General features: G+C 37.6%; 1 protein-coding gene across 10 annotated transcripts in view; it reads left to right on the forward strand.

Moving 5' to 3' along the window:
• The window catches only part of FTO (FTO alpha-ketoglutarate dependent dioxygenase), a 462,015-nt gene that overhangs the window by 603 nt on the left and 448,645 nt on the right, over nucleotides 1-12,767 (forward strand). The gene's annotated exons all lie outside the window — the stretch shown is intronic.

Below are 12,767 nucleotides of genomic sequence, written 5' to 3' on the forward strand. Positions count from 1 at the left end.
TTTCAGCGCGCTGTGGATATGAATCTTTAACTACATTGCTCCTCTCTACCTTTGGTGTTCAGTTTCCGGTAGTTGCCATTCCATGGGATGACCATAATAATGGCAACAGCGATTTTAAAAAGCATTTACTGTGGGTCAGGCACTGAGTTAGGTGCATAATATTTAAATTTTTTCATATCATTGTCACAGCAGATTACAAGATAGGTATTATACAGATGGAGTATAAACAACAGCCCTGCTTCACAGATGAAGAACTGAGACTCAGAAGCATTGAGTGTTTTCCTTTCTCTCATTCTCAAAGTCAGATCCTGTTGATTTGTGTACGTGTATTGGGAATCCGTCCACTTTTTTCTCCCACCTCCACTACCTTGGACCAAGCTACCATTATCTTTTTAATGGACTGTTGGAATAGCCTCTTGATTGGCCTATACTCACTCTACACCCTAACTTAACTCTTCTTCCACCTTCTCTCCCTTCCCCCAACTACCATTCTCTTCTGCACACCATAGAGTAAGATCTTCATGAAATGCAAATCTAATTATGTCCCTTTCCTTTCTCCTTACTCTGCCAACCACCTGTTTAAAAATATTCCATGGCTTTCTGTTGCTCTTAGGATAAAGACAAAACTTCACATTGCCTGCAAGATCCTGCGTGGTGTGGACCCTACCTGCTTTCACAACCCCATTGGACATGACACTCTGCTGTCTGCCTCCCAGTCACTTTGGCGTCTTAAAAGTCACTCTTCCCTGTACTTCATCTGGCTTCAGGGCCTTTGCACACGTTATTTGCTGCCTACTATATGTTAGGCAAATATTGGCAGTGAATATCAGTGTTAAATAACATAGACACAGTTCTTGCTTTCGTAGAATTTCATCTTACAAGTGAGTCTGTTTTAGGGCAGTGCACGTAAGGATTTAAAATTTAAAATCTGCTCTATATTGACTTGAGTTATCGCAGTATTTCATAAGGGACTGGAAGTTTTCATGCTTGAGTCTGCAAATGATGTGGATAATATACTAAAGATAAGCACAAAGAGGGTGACTCTTCTGCTTTAGTCTACAAAGAAACAAATGTTGCAAAGAAACAAATGTTGCCTCATGGTGTTGTGCACGATGTCTTTCTCATCTTTCAGGTTTATTTTTCAAGTAATTCATTTATTCTGTGAAGATTTATTGAGCACCTATTATTTGCCATACGTTGGGAGTATAATTTTGGCTAAAATAGAATCCCTGCATGAAAGGAGCTCTTACTCTGTTGAAACCATAACTGTTGCCTGTGAGGTAGTTATTAGTGTCATCTATATTTTAGAGATGTAGAAATTGAGACTTGCAGGTAAATCGTGACTTGATCAAGGCCACTTGGTTGCTAAGTGGAACTAGCGCTCTGAGCCAGGTCTTCTGACTCCAAATTCAAGGCTTTTTCCATTTTCTGCTTGTGAAACATGTTGAATTAGTAGAGCAAGTTGTCTTCCTTTTTTCTTTAACAAATTTGCTCTTCATTTAAAATTTGTTTGCTTAATATTATTGGTTAGAACAAAGTATAAGTAGTTGTTTTAAATCTTAAATGTAAAATGTCCAATGGCTCATGAATTATTTTCTCTTTTTCTAATCAATTTTATTGAGGTATAATTTACATACAGTCATTTGCAACCATTTCTGTGTACAATTTGATGCCTTTTGACAAATGTATATACCTGCAAAACCACGACAATGGGAATAGCGAACATTTCTCTCCTTCTCAGTTCCCTCCCTCCACCTCGGCCCCCAAGCAACCACTGATACGTTTTTTGTCTCTGTAGATGCATCTGTATTTTCTAGATTTCATATAAGTGGAAGCATACAGTGTATAATTTTGGGTCTTTTTTTTCATTCAGCGTAATGATTTTTGTTTTTTTTTAATAGAGATGGTGTCTTGCTATGTTGCCCAAGCGGGTCTGGAACTGCTGGGCTGAAGCCATCCTCCTGCCTCTGCTACCCAAAGTGTTGGGATTATAGGCGTGAGCCACTGTGCCTGGTCAGCATAATGATTCTGAGATTAATCCATGGTGTTGTATGTATCAATAGTTTGTTCCTTTTTGTTGCAGATTAGTGGCCCACTGTATGGAGATACCACATGTTGTTCATTCATTCACTTGTTGCTGGACCTTAGGATTGTTTCTGGTTTTGGACCCTTATGAAAAAAGCTGCTTTGACCATTCGTGTATGAGTCTTTCCATTTTCATTTCTGTCAAAAAAAGCTGCTATGACCATTCATGTAAGAGTCTTTCAGTTTGCATTTCTGTCGGGTAATGCCCAGGAGTAGATTTGCTTAGTTATAGGGGAGTTCTTTGTTTAACCTTATGAAGAAATTGTCAGTTTTCCAAAGTGATTTGGCCATTTGTTTTAGTTTCCTATGGCTGCTGCAACAAGTTACTACAAACTTGGTGGCTTAAAACAACAGAAATTTATTCTCTTTCAGTCCTGGAGATGAGGCATTGAAATCAAGGTGTCAACAGGGCCATACTCCCTTTGAAGGAGTCTAGGGGAAACTCCTTCCTTGCCTCTTCCAGCTTCTAGTGGTCCCTGGTGTTCCTTGGCTTGTGGTAGCATCACTTCATAACTTCTCCGCTTCCATCTTCACATGGCCTTCTTCTCTCTGTTTCTGTGTCTCAAATCTCTCTCTCCTTTCTCTTAAAAGGATGCCAGTTATTGGATTAGGACCCATCCTAAATCCAGGATGATCTTGAGGTCCTTAAGAGCCTCAACTTAATTACATTTGCAAGGACACTTTTTCCAAATAAGGTTACATTCACACTTGCCGGGTTTCTGGATTTGGACATACCTTTTTGGGGGATAATATTCAAATGCACTGCACCCTTTTACATTCTTACCAACTGTTGGTGGGAACGTAAAATGAGAGTTCTACTTGTTTCATATCCTTGCAATGCTTGTCAGTCTTTTACATTTTTACCATTCTAGTAGGTGTGCAGTGATATTTGTGATTTTAATTTGCATTTCAGTGATGTCTAATGATGTTGCATATCTCTCTTTTTGTAAATCTTTATTGAGGTATAATTTACATACCGTAAAATTCACCTGTTTTCAGTGTAGGACTTAATGGTTGGTAGCATATTTGCAGAGTTGTGTAACTATCACCACAGTCTTATTTTAGAACAGTTCCCTTCCAGAAGAAACTGTATTCATTTGCAGTTATTTCCCAATTCTGCTTCATCCCTAGGGAACCATGAATCTACTCTGTTCTTTAGATTTGCCTTTTCTGGACTTTTTGTAAAGATGGACTCATACAATATGTGGTCTTTTATCTTCGGCTTCTTTCACCCAGGATGTTTTTGAGGTTCATCCATGTTACAGCATGTATTGGTACTTTGTTCCTTTTTATTACACAATAGATAGAATTCCAGTGTCAGGCCTAGTGCAATGGCTCATGCCTGTAATCCCAGCACTTTGGGAGGCCAAGGCAGGTGGATCACCTGAAGTCAGGATAACTTAGATCAAGACCAGCTTGGCCAACATGGTGAAACCCTGTCTATACTAAAAATACAAAAATTAGCCAGGAGTGGTGGCACATGCCTGTAATTCTAGCTACTTAGGAGGCTGAGGCATGAGAGTCACCTAACCTGGCAGGCAGAGGTTGCAGAGAGCCCAGATTGTGCCACTGCATTCCAGCCTGGGTGACAGAGTGAGACTGTCTCAAAAAAAAAAAAAAAGAATTCCAGTGTCAGGATATACCATGTTTTGTTTATCTCTTCACCAGTTGATGGATATTTGATTTGTTTCTACATTTTGACCATTATGAAAAATGCTACTGTGAACATTTGCACCCTAGTTTTTGTGTGGATGTGTTTTCATTCCTCCTGGGTAGATACCTAGGAGTGGAATTACTGGTCATATGGTAAATCTATGTTTAAAATTTTAAGAAACTGACAAACTGTTTACTTGTGTGGTTACACCATTTTACATTCCCCACTAGCCATTTTGAGGGTTACAATTTTGCCACATCCTTGTCAACACTTGTTATTGTCTGTCATTTCTATTGTAGCCATCATAGTGGGTGTGAAGTGGTATCTCATTGTGGTTTGATTTGCATTTCTCTGATGGGTGATAATGTTATGCATCTTTGTATGTGCTTATTGGACATGTATGTATCTTCTTTTATGAAGTATCTGTTCAAAATCTTTGCCCATTTTTTTGTTGGATTGTTTGTGTTCCTATTATTAAGTTTTATGAGTTCTTTATATTTTCTAGATATAAATCCTTTGTTTACTATGTGTGTTGCAAACGTTATCTTCCATTCATCTAGGTTACTTAATAGTTTTTAAGAAAGGTCCAATTTATCAATGTTCATTTTGATGATTCATGCTTTTTGTGTCATGTCTATGCAATCTTTATCCCAAAGTCACAAAGATTTCTTGTTTGCTTTTCAAATTAAACTTTATCATCTCCATAATGGGTACTTAGTTTTTATTTTTCTTTTCTCTTTGAAATAACTTAGACCGTAGTTTCTTCCTTGCGATTGCTTATGCTATAGACTTTTATGCTGTTTCCAAGTCTGGAGGGTGAATAAGAAGGTTACACCAAATAGCTTCCTATGATTAACATTTATCTAACTTGTGTTCAGCATATGAGAGTACTATATGGTATTCATGCATTTTTAAAATGAACTTTTCTTATAAGGCATATAGTAGAATAGTCCAGATTAGGATTTGATGGTTTGAGTTAGAACCATGGCGTCTACTATTTCCTTACTGTTGGGATAGGGGATTCATACCCTGTACCTCAGTTTCTGCAGTCATAAATGAGGTTAAGAATAGCTGCTTCTGTGGGTTGGTGTGAGGACCCAGTGTGATTAGGTCTAGCTGCTATCCCAGGAATAGAGTAGCATGCCCTTGCTTGAGTTTGGTGGTTTCAGGGTTCCTCTGCTGGGGTGGGGCTGGCCCTATGCATTTTTTCTCAGATGTTATAATTTATTATTTTGAATGATTTAAAACTTATTGAAGAGCAAGAGTAGAATCTAGAGCTCTCATAGACCTGTTGTCCATATTCACAGGTTAATATCTTGCTGTGTTCACTTGATTGCTCTCTCTCTCTTGCCATATATATCCATATGAACAATTATTTTTTTAATGAACCATTACAGAGTAAGTTGGAGACATCAGTCCTCTTTACCTCTAAATAGTTCAGCATATATGTCCTAAGAACATGGACATTCTCTTACATACAAATACAAACACAGTCAGTTGTTAATTTCAGAAAAAGTTAATGTTGATATAATGCCATTATTTCATCCAAAGTCCATATTCAAATTTTGCTAATTGTCCTAATAATGAATTTTATAACATTTTTTCCTGGTCCAGTTTCCATCTGGATCGCATGTTACCTTTCATTGTCAGGTCCCTTTGGTCCCTTCTCCTTTAATCTGGTGTCCTTTCATGTCCTTTAAATTGGTTCCTCATCCTTTTTCTTTCAAGACATTGACATTTGTGATGTGTGCAGGCTATTATTTATTTATTTATTTAGTAGAATGGCCCTGTATTCTTATTTGTCTTATGTTTCCTTATGATTGGAATCAGATTTGGCTTTTTTTTTTTTTTTTTTTTTTTGAGATGGAGTCTCACTCTGTTGCCCAGGCTGGAGTGCAGTGGCGCGATCTCAGCTTGCTGCAACCTCCGCCTCCCGGGTTCAAGGGATTCTTCTGCCTCAGCCTCTCGAGTAGCTGGGACTACAGACACATGCCACCACACCCAGCTAATTTTTGGGTTTTTAGTAGAGACGGGGTTTCACCATGTTGGCCAGGCTAGTCTCGAACTTCTGACGTAGTAATCCACCCACCTCAGCCTGCCAAAGTGTTGGGATTACAGGTGTGAGCCACCGTGCCTGGCCCAGATTTTACATTTTTGCATGTATATTTTTGAGGAAAGATGGAACCTCTAGAGGTCACATATTTACAATCCACATATGCATCCTGGCCGTAGGTAAGTTTCGGCCCAAACAAACTGAAAGTTGTTTCAGAATTATTTTCTAATATTTAAAAATTGAGAGATTTTGCATAAACATCTGGATGTCTGACTCTCTTGAAAAACTAGAGTATCTGGTAACACTGGGCATGCATTTTCCTAACTAGAATTGAATAGTGGCTTCCCTTTTAGGCAGGAAATACGCTTTCCATTTTTCTGTCATCCAGTTTTGCCCTTTCAGTCACAAAATAGTGGTGTAGTGTGGGGCTTTAGATACAGACTCCTGAAATTGAATTCTGCTCCCTCGTTTACTTGAGCAAGCAATTTAACTTCTCTGAGTCTCTGTTTCCTCATCTATCAAATTGGAGTGATATGGTTCTGGTAGGGATTGAGATATTATATAGCACATAAAACATTGCTGGCACACAGTAAAAACAAACATTGTGGCCGGGCGCGGTAGCTCAAGCCTGTAATCCCAGCACTTTGGGAGGCCAAGATGGACGGATCACGAGGTTAGGAGATCGAGACCATCCTGGCTAAAACGGTGAAACCCCGTCTCTACTAAAAAATACAAAACACTAGCCGGGCGTGGTGGCGGGCACCTGTAGTCCCAGCTACTCAGGAGGCTGAGGCAGGAGAATGGCGTAAACCCGGGAGGCGGAACTTGCAGTGAGCTGAGATGACGCCCCTGCCCTCCAGCCTGGGTGACAGAGCGAGACTCTGTCTCAAAAAAGAAAAAAATAAAATAAAATAAAAAAATAAACATTGTTATTATCACCATCTTCTTATCATCATCATCATCCTCATCATCATTATCACCATCATAACCACCACCTGCACTACTGCCTATCTGACCCCAGTAGATATATATTTGGTATATATATATATGTGTGTGCGTATGTATTCTGATCCCAGGACATTTATTCTGTAAACTTACGTTGAGTGTCTAGTCAAGTGGATTTTCTCAACTGGGGTTCCATTAACTTATTTCCCATGCAGCCAGAATGGTACTAGTTTTTTACCACCTTTCAGAAAATTGAGAATATAGTCACTCAAACCATTTTCTATGTTCTGTGGTTCAGATAAGGAACCTGATTAAGTGTTGAGCAGTGTACTTAGCACGAGGGTAAAGATGGCAGACACAGTCCCATGGAACTGGCTGGCTGGCCATGGAAGGTAAATAAGTACCAACAGTAGAGTGGTGAGTTTTATCACGGGAGGACATGGTAGCAAAGAGGATCTAACATGGCCTAGTAGTCATGGAATTCCTTCCTTAGAAGATCTGTTTAAAGGTGTATCCTTATGAGAGGCCTGGGATTCCTTACTGGGTTTATCAGAAACATTAAAACTGTTTCATTAGTCATAGAATAAAAAGCTATGAATGTTGAATTCCAAGTTAGCTTCAAAGACTCTTATGCTGGCTTAGGTTAGATCATTTTTAAACGATTAAAAATAGAACTAGTTTAAGTTTATTAAGGAAACGGTTATATACCTAAGAACATTTAATAATTTTGTTTGAGTAATGTACATTTTTATCAGTGAAGGAAAATATCCAGGATATATAACCTACCGTTTTAAGTAACATGATTTAAAAACTCTTCTGCTTTTGGTGATAGTTGTCTTATCAGCTTTAAATGATAAAGTTTATTGAGTTATAAAAATAATAACTTGGCCAAATGCAGTGGCTCATACCTGTAATCCCAGTGCTTTGCGAGGCCAAGGTGGAGGAGGCTCCCTTGAGACCAGGAGTTGGAGGTTACAGTGAGCTGTGATTGTGCCACTGCACTCCAGCCTGGACAACAGAGCGAGACCCCATCTCTAAATAATAATAACAATAACTCAAAAAAAGAAAGTTTGCTATTTATGTTTGTACTGACTGGGTATTTTTACCTTATTTTATATTTCAAATTTGGCATTTTATTGAGGTCCTGAGAATGTTCTTTTGGAGTCTAGTTTTATTATGGGACATTCTAGATTATGTCACCAGTTTACCTAAACTGGACACTAAATATAAGACAGTTTTGGTGTTAGGCCAAAGACCAGGGGACTTGAAAAATGAAAACCTCACCTGACAGATTCTACTCTGTTTGTTTTCCTTCTTCCCGAAATCCATTATTATTTTTTGCTTAATCTCTTCTTCAATATATGGGTAAGCCTTTAATCACTGTTTCGGAGGTTCAGTTGACTTCTGTAAATGGACGAAGAGTTAGTGTATTTGATCATAACTTCCAAACCACTTTAAATACTGTAACTTACTTGAAAATTAACTAGCTAAACTACCAAGTAACAGTGAGTTCTTGTTACTTTCTGTTATTTCCAGGCCTGTTTCCTAACCCTCCTAGTATTGGTTTTGAAAACTAAATTAGCCATTCAAAAAAAAAAAGTCTTAGACACTTTGAGCAAACAGTAGCTTCCTTGAAGATAGCATTTGTGTCTAATTCATCTTTTCATCTCTCCATTGTACCTGGCAGGATGTCTTCCACAAAGGAGACATTAATAAGTATCTGGTGAAGAAAGATTAAATGGTTGAGAGCGGCCAGCATCTGCTATGTGATACATGTGACCTTTCATAATTATGATTCTGGATCCTTGGCTGCTGATGAGATTTATTGTGGCTGAGTTTGGCGATACAGATTTTGGCGTGTGGATGATAGTCTCCAAAAACGTAGAGATCATGTTTTTTTTTTTCAGTTTTGTCATTCACCATTTTATCCCTAGCTCTTAAGATTTTGCCAGACACATGGTAGATATTCCATACTTGTCAAATAATGAATGAATTCCCAAGAGCATCACTTGTTATTGGTCAGTAGAATTTCTAATAGTGAGAGCTGGAACCGGAATTTGAAAGAAATAATGGAAAATGGTTAATATCTTATGAATTTTAAGTTACTTAATATATCATAGGTGTGGGCATCAATTTTGAGAAACAAGACTCTTCTGTTCAACACATACTTCAGCAACTATCGACACTTGTTTTCAAGTGTTCTCTTCCAATTTTAAAATGCCAGTTCACCTTTCAGATTTAGAGTATTTTGTTGTTGTTAGTTTATTATGGTAGATTTCTTGCTGAAGTTATATTTAAAATGTGACTTCCTAACTTTTAGAGGAGGGGAACTTTTGTTAAGATGGTCCTTTTGGAACCTTAATGAAAAAACACACCTTAGAGAAGGTGAATTTAGAGTTTTGCTAAGCACATTCATTTAATCTTCTATTATAAACTGATTTTGTAATATTTTATAAAATTGTCTCACTGGTTGATTTCACAGTGTAAACTGGGAGGATTCTTAGGATTCCTTGGGTTGGGTTAGAACAGGTTGAAGAGATGAAGATTTGTGTTGGTAAGGGCTTGTTTCCAAACTTTTGTCCTTGGCATGCTGTTTGTTAAGCCATCACATGTTTGAAAGTTAAACCTTGAATTGATGCTATGGTTTGCCTTTTAAAAAATGTATTTTATTATGGTAAGAACACAACATAAGATCTACTCTCTTACCACCTTTTTAAGTGTACAATAAAGAATTGTAAACTGTAGGTACAATGTTGGATAGCAGATCTCTGGCACTGATTCATCTTGCATAATTGAAACTTTATGCCGCTTGATTAGCTCTTTCCCATCCTCCCAGCCCTGGTAATCACCTTTCTACTCTCAGATTCTATGAGTTTGACTCTTAGGCGTGCATTTTTGTTTTTGCTATAAGCATCTGTCCTGTTGCTATGCCGATCATTTATTTACTCTGTAGTTTTGGAAATGACCTGCTTCCAAAGTGACCATGCGTCTACTTATGTTAAAAAACTGCCATATGGATAAAGGGCAGTTAAGACCTTTACAACTGGTAGAAACCAAGTAGAAAATTCAGTTTGAAGGACCAAATTATGTTGCAGCTGCTCTGAGGAGGAGATTTGTTGCCAGAGCATGAGTGTTTTCATAATTGTTTGTGATCAGAAAATTCAGAGCTCTGATTTCTGCATTAGCCCTAAGTCTGCCCTTTGGCACCTTCATTTAGTGACTGGATCATTCAAGGCTGAGCCTCAAGGGCCAGCATTTCTCCAGTAATAATATAAAATGGGCTGATGTTGCAACCTTAACTCACTCTGCTGAATTGGGCATGATTAAAGTCTCAAGGCTGCATTAATATGGATTTTCTATTTCTATGTACAGCAGTCTGTTATCTCACTATTTTCCAGTTTGCCATTTTTTGAAAACAAAGATGGAAAATTCTGCTGATGATTTTTTTTTTTTGGTCTGTCAGCACAACAGCATTTTTTTTGGCTTAAGAATATGAGACTAGCACCGGGCAAATGAATGCAAACATTACAGTTTATGTGGACTGTAGCCTGTTGTCATGTCAATCTTGTTATTTAGGTAAATAGTGTGCAATTTTTCGCCGAATCAGCAGCCAATATGCTGTGAGCCATTTTTGTTTTAGTTCCATTATTGGCTGGTAACACTATTAATGAGACAATAATTGGGAAATAGTAGTCATTGTTCTCATAAAACACGATCCTTGTGTTGGAACCACAGCCAGGCAGAGGAGTTGCATATGCAGACTGCAAGGGAGGAAAGGATGAGTAGCCAGTGTTCCCAGCTTTTAAAATCATCAGACCCCTGCTGCCTAAATTGCCCCAGCTGTTAATGCTGGAACCATTACAGTAATGGACTCAGCAAATGAAGGAGAACGAAGACACGCACACTTTATTACCAGAGGGGCAATTTTCTCTTCATGTGTAATAGCAGCGGTGCCTCATATTGATCAGACCATCAAGATACTAATCCTCTGTAAAATTACTTGTTATAACTGAAAATGTGTTAATCCAAATCAGTCTGTGTCCTGACTGTCTACTTACTATTGAATACAGACTATTAGATGCTTTATTTTTCATGATTTAAAGGCTCTGTCCTGAAAATGGCTGCCTTTTCCCTTGCAACACTGAGCGCTTAATCTTAGCTATAGCCCAGGGTTGTCTTTTTGTTTTAAACAGAACATCACCCACTTAATTAAGGAGTGAGTGTCTGTCTTGCTGTCTGAGTTATGCTGGTGTTTTATGTTCCTCTGGATTTATTAAGCATCTTGTTTTACATTCAGTCTGTGGTTTGTGCTGTAAATAAAAATAGGCCCGTCTCGCACATATTAGAAATTCGCAGGTAGCAAATGTCAATAAGTACCAGGGACTTTGATTTATACTTCAGGCACCAGGTTGTGGTTTGTCGATTGAACCCATAGGCAGGATGCATCCTGGTGTCTTCTGTGGAGGAGATGTGTTTTTGCATTGTTGTCTGAGAAAGTTTATGTTTATTTCTGCATCCTTGGTTCAGTAGATTGCTTTTTAGACAATGAGGCATATCCGCTCCCCCTCTTATGTCTTGTGACAAATGACTACAGCTAAACGTTATTATGAGAAGACTCGTTAAAAACTGATGTCTGTCTTCCTGAATATTTGGAATTTTGGGAATTTTGTAAAATTCCCATTTTTTTCATTATAATCTCTTTCCACATACCTTATATGTTTATTTGTATATAGACTCAGATGCCCTCTTGGCAGTATATTTATTCTAATATGTTGTTACAGCTCGAAGCATTTGTGTGACATTCTCTGTAGAGTTCATTCAGAAATACTTAATTAGCACCCTTTGTGTACCAGGACTTGGATGACAGGCTGGAGACTTGAGGACGAGTAAGATATAATCTTTGCCATTGAGGACCTCAGTTTAGGAGGAAGACAGGCATGTAAACAAATAATTATAACAATGCAGTATAGTAAATACTAGTCTACTGTGAATGTGTCCTTCTTGGGTGCATGGGCGCAATAGTAAAATCAGCCTCACTGGTTTTTCTTGCTGTGTTATCAAAAGCAGAATTCTGACATCCACTTTGCGACTTGTTTCTGAATGACTCGTAGCTGTTTGAAAGAAATCTCTTCCTTCCTCACTGGAGACATGTTTACTACCCTAGGGGGATAGTCAAAGGAAAGATTTCCAAAAATGTTTTGATTAATGACCACATCTTTGGAAATGTATAGAGTTTCCCAAGGAGGCTACTTGAAAGGAGATAGTGCTTATGTTGTTTATGTTCTGGCATTTATGTTATAAACCAGTCTTATTGCTTTAGAGTATAGTTTATGAGGAGAAACGGTAGCCTGTGGTGGTTAAGAACATGGATTCCTTTTGCTCTGCTCTTTACTGGCTGAGTGATCTTGGGCAAGTCACCTAATCTCCTTGAGCCTCAACCTTCATCTGTAAAATGGGGATCATAATAGTTGTGAAGATTAAATGATTTAATATATGTAAAGCATTTAGAATATTGTTGGGGTAAGTGCTGTATAAGGTTAGTTATTATTACTATGCATGTGACTATTAAAATAATGAAATTATTTTTCATGTGCAGCTCATGAAAGTCAGCTTCATAAATATAGAACCACACCGTATATATAAGCATATGGTATATGAGATAGAGAAGCATTTCTTAAATTTCTTAATGAATTTTTTTTCTTATTTTATTTTAGAAAAATTTTTTATTTTAGAAAAACTAACAAATATGGAAAAATATGAGGCAGAAAAAAGTCTCATAATTCTTCAGAGATAAATACTGTTTACAAAGATATATTTTAAACAAAAATTAGAATGATAATGTGTATATTTTTTACTCTGCTTTTTTTACCATCCAGTACATAATGAATATTTTTTCATATAATTCCAATTGTATAGTATTTTATCATATGGATTTTTTTCCATTCTATCATAGGTTATCCTTTAGTGAACATTCTTGTACATAAATCTCTGCAAGTCTTTGGAATATTTCATAGGATAAATTAAAAGGAG

The sequence above is a fragment of the Macaca fascicularis genome, chromosome 20, assembly GCF_037993035.2.
Source record: "Macaca fascicularis isolate 582-1 chromosome 20, T2T-MFA8v1.1".
Lineage (NCBI taxonomy): Eukaryota > Metazoa > Chordata > Mammalia > Primates > Cercopithecidae > Macaca > Macaca fascicularis.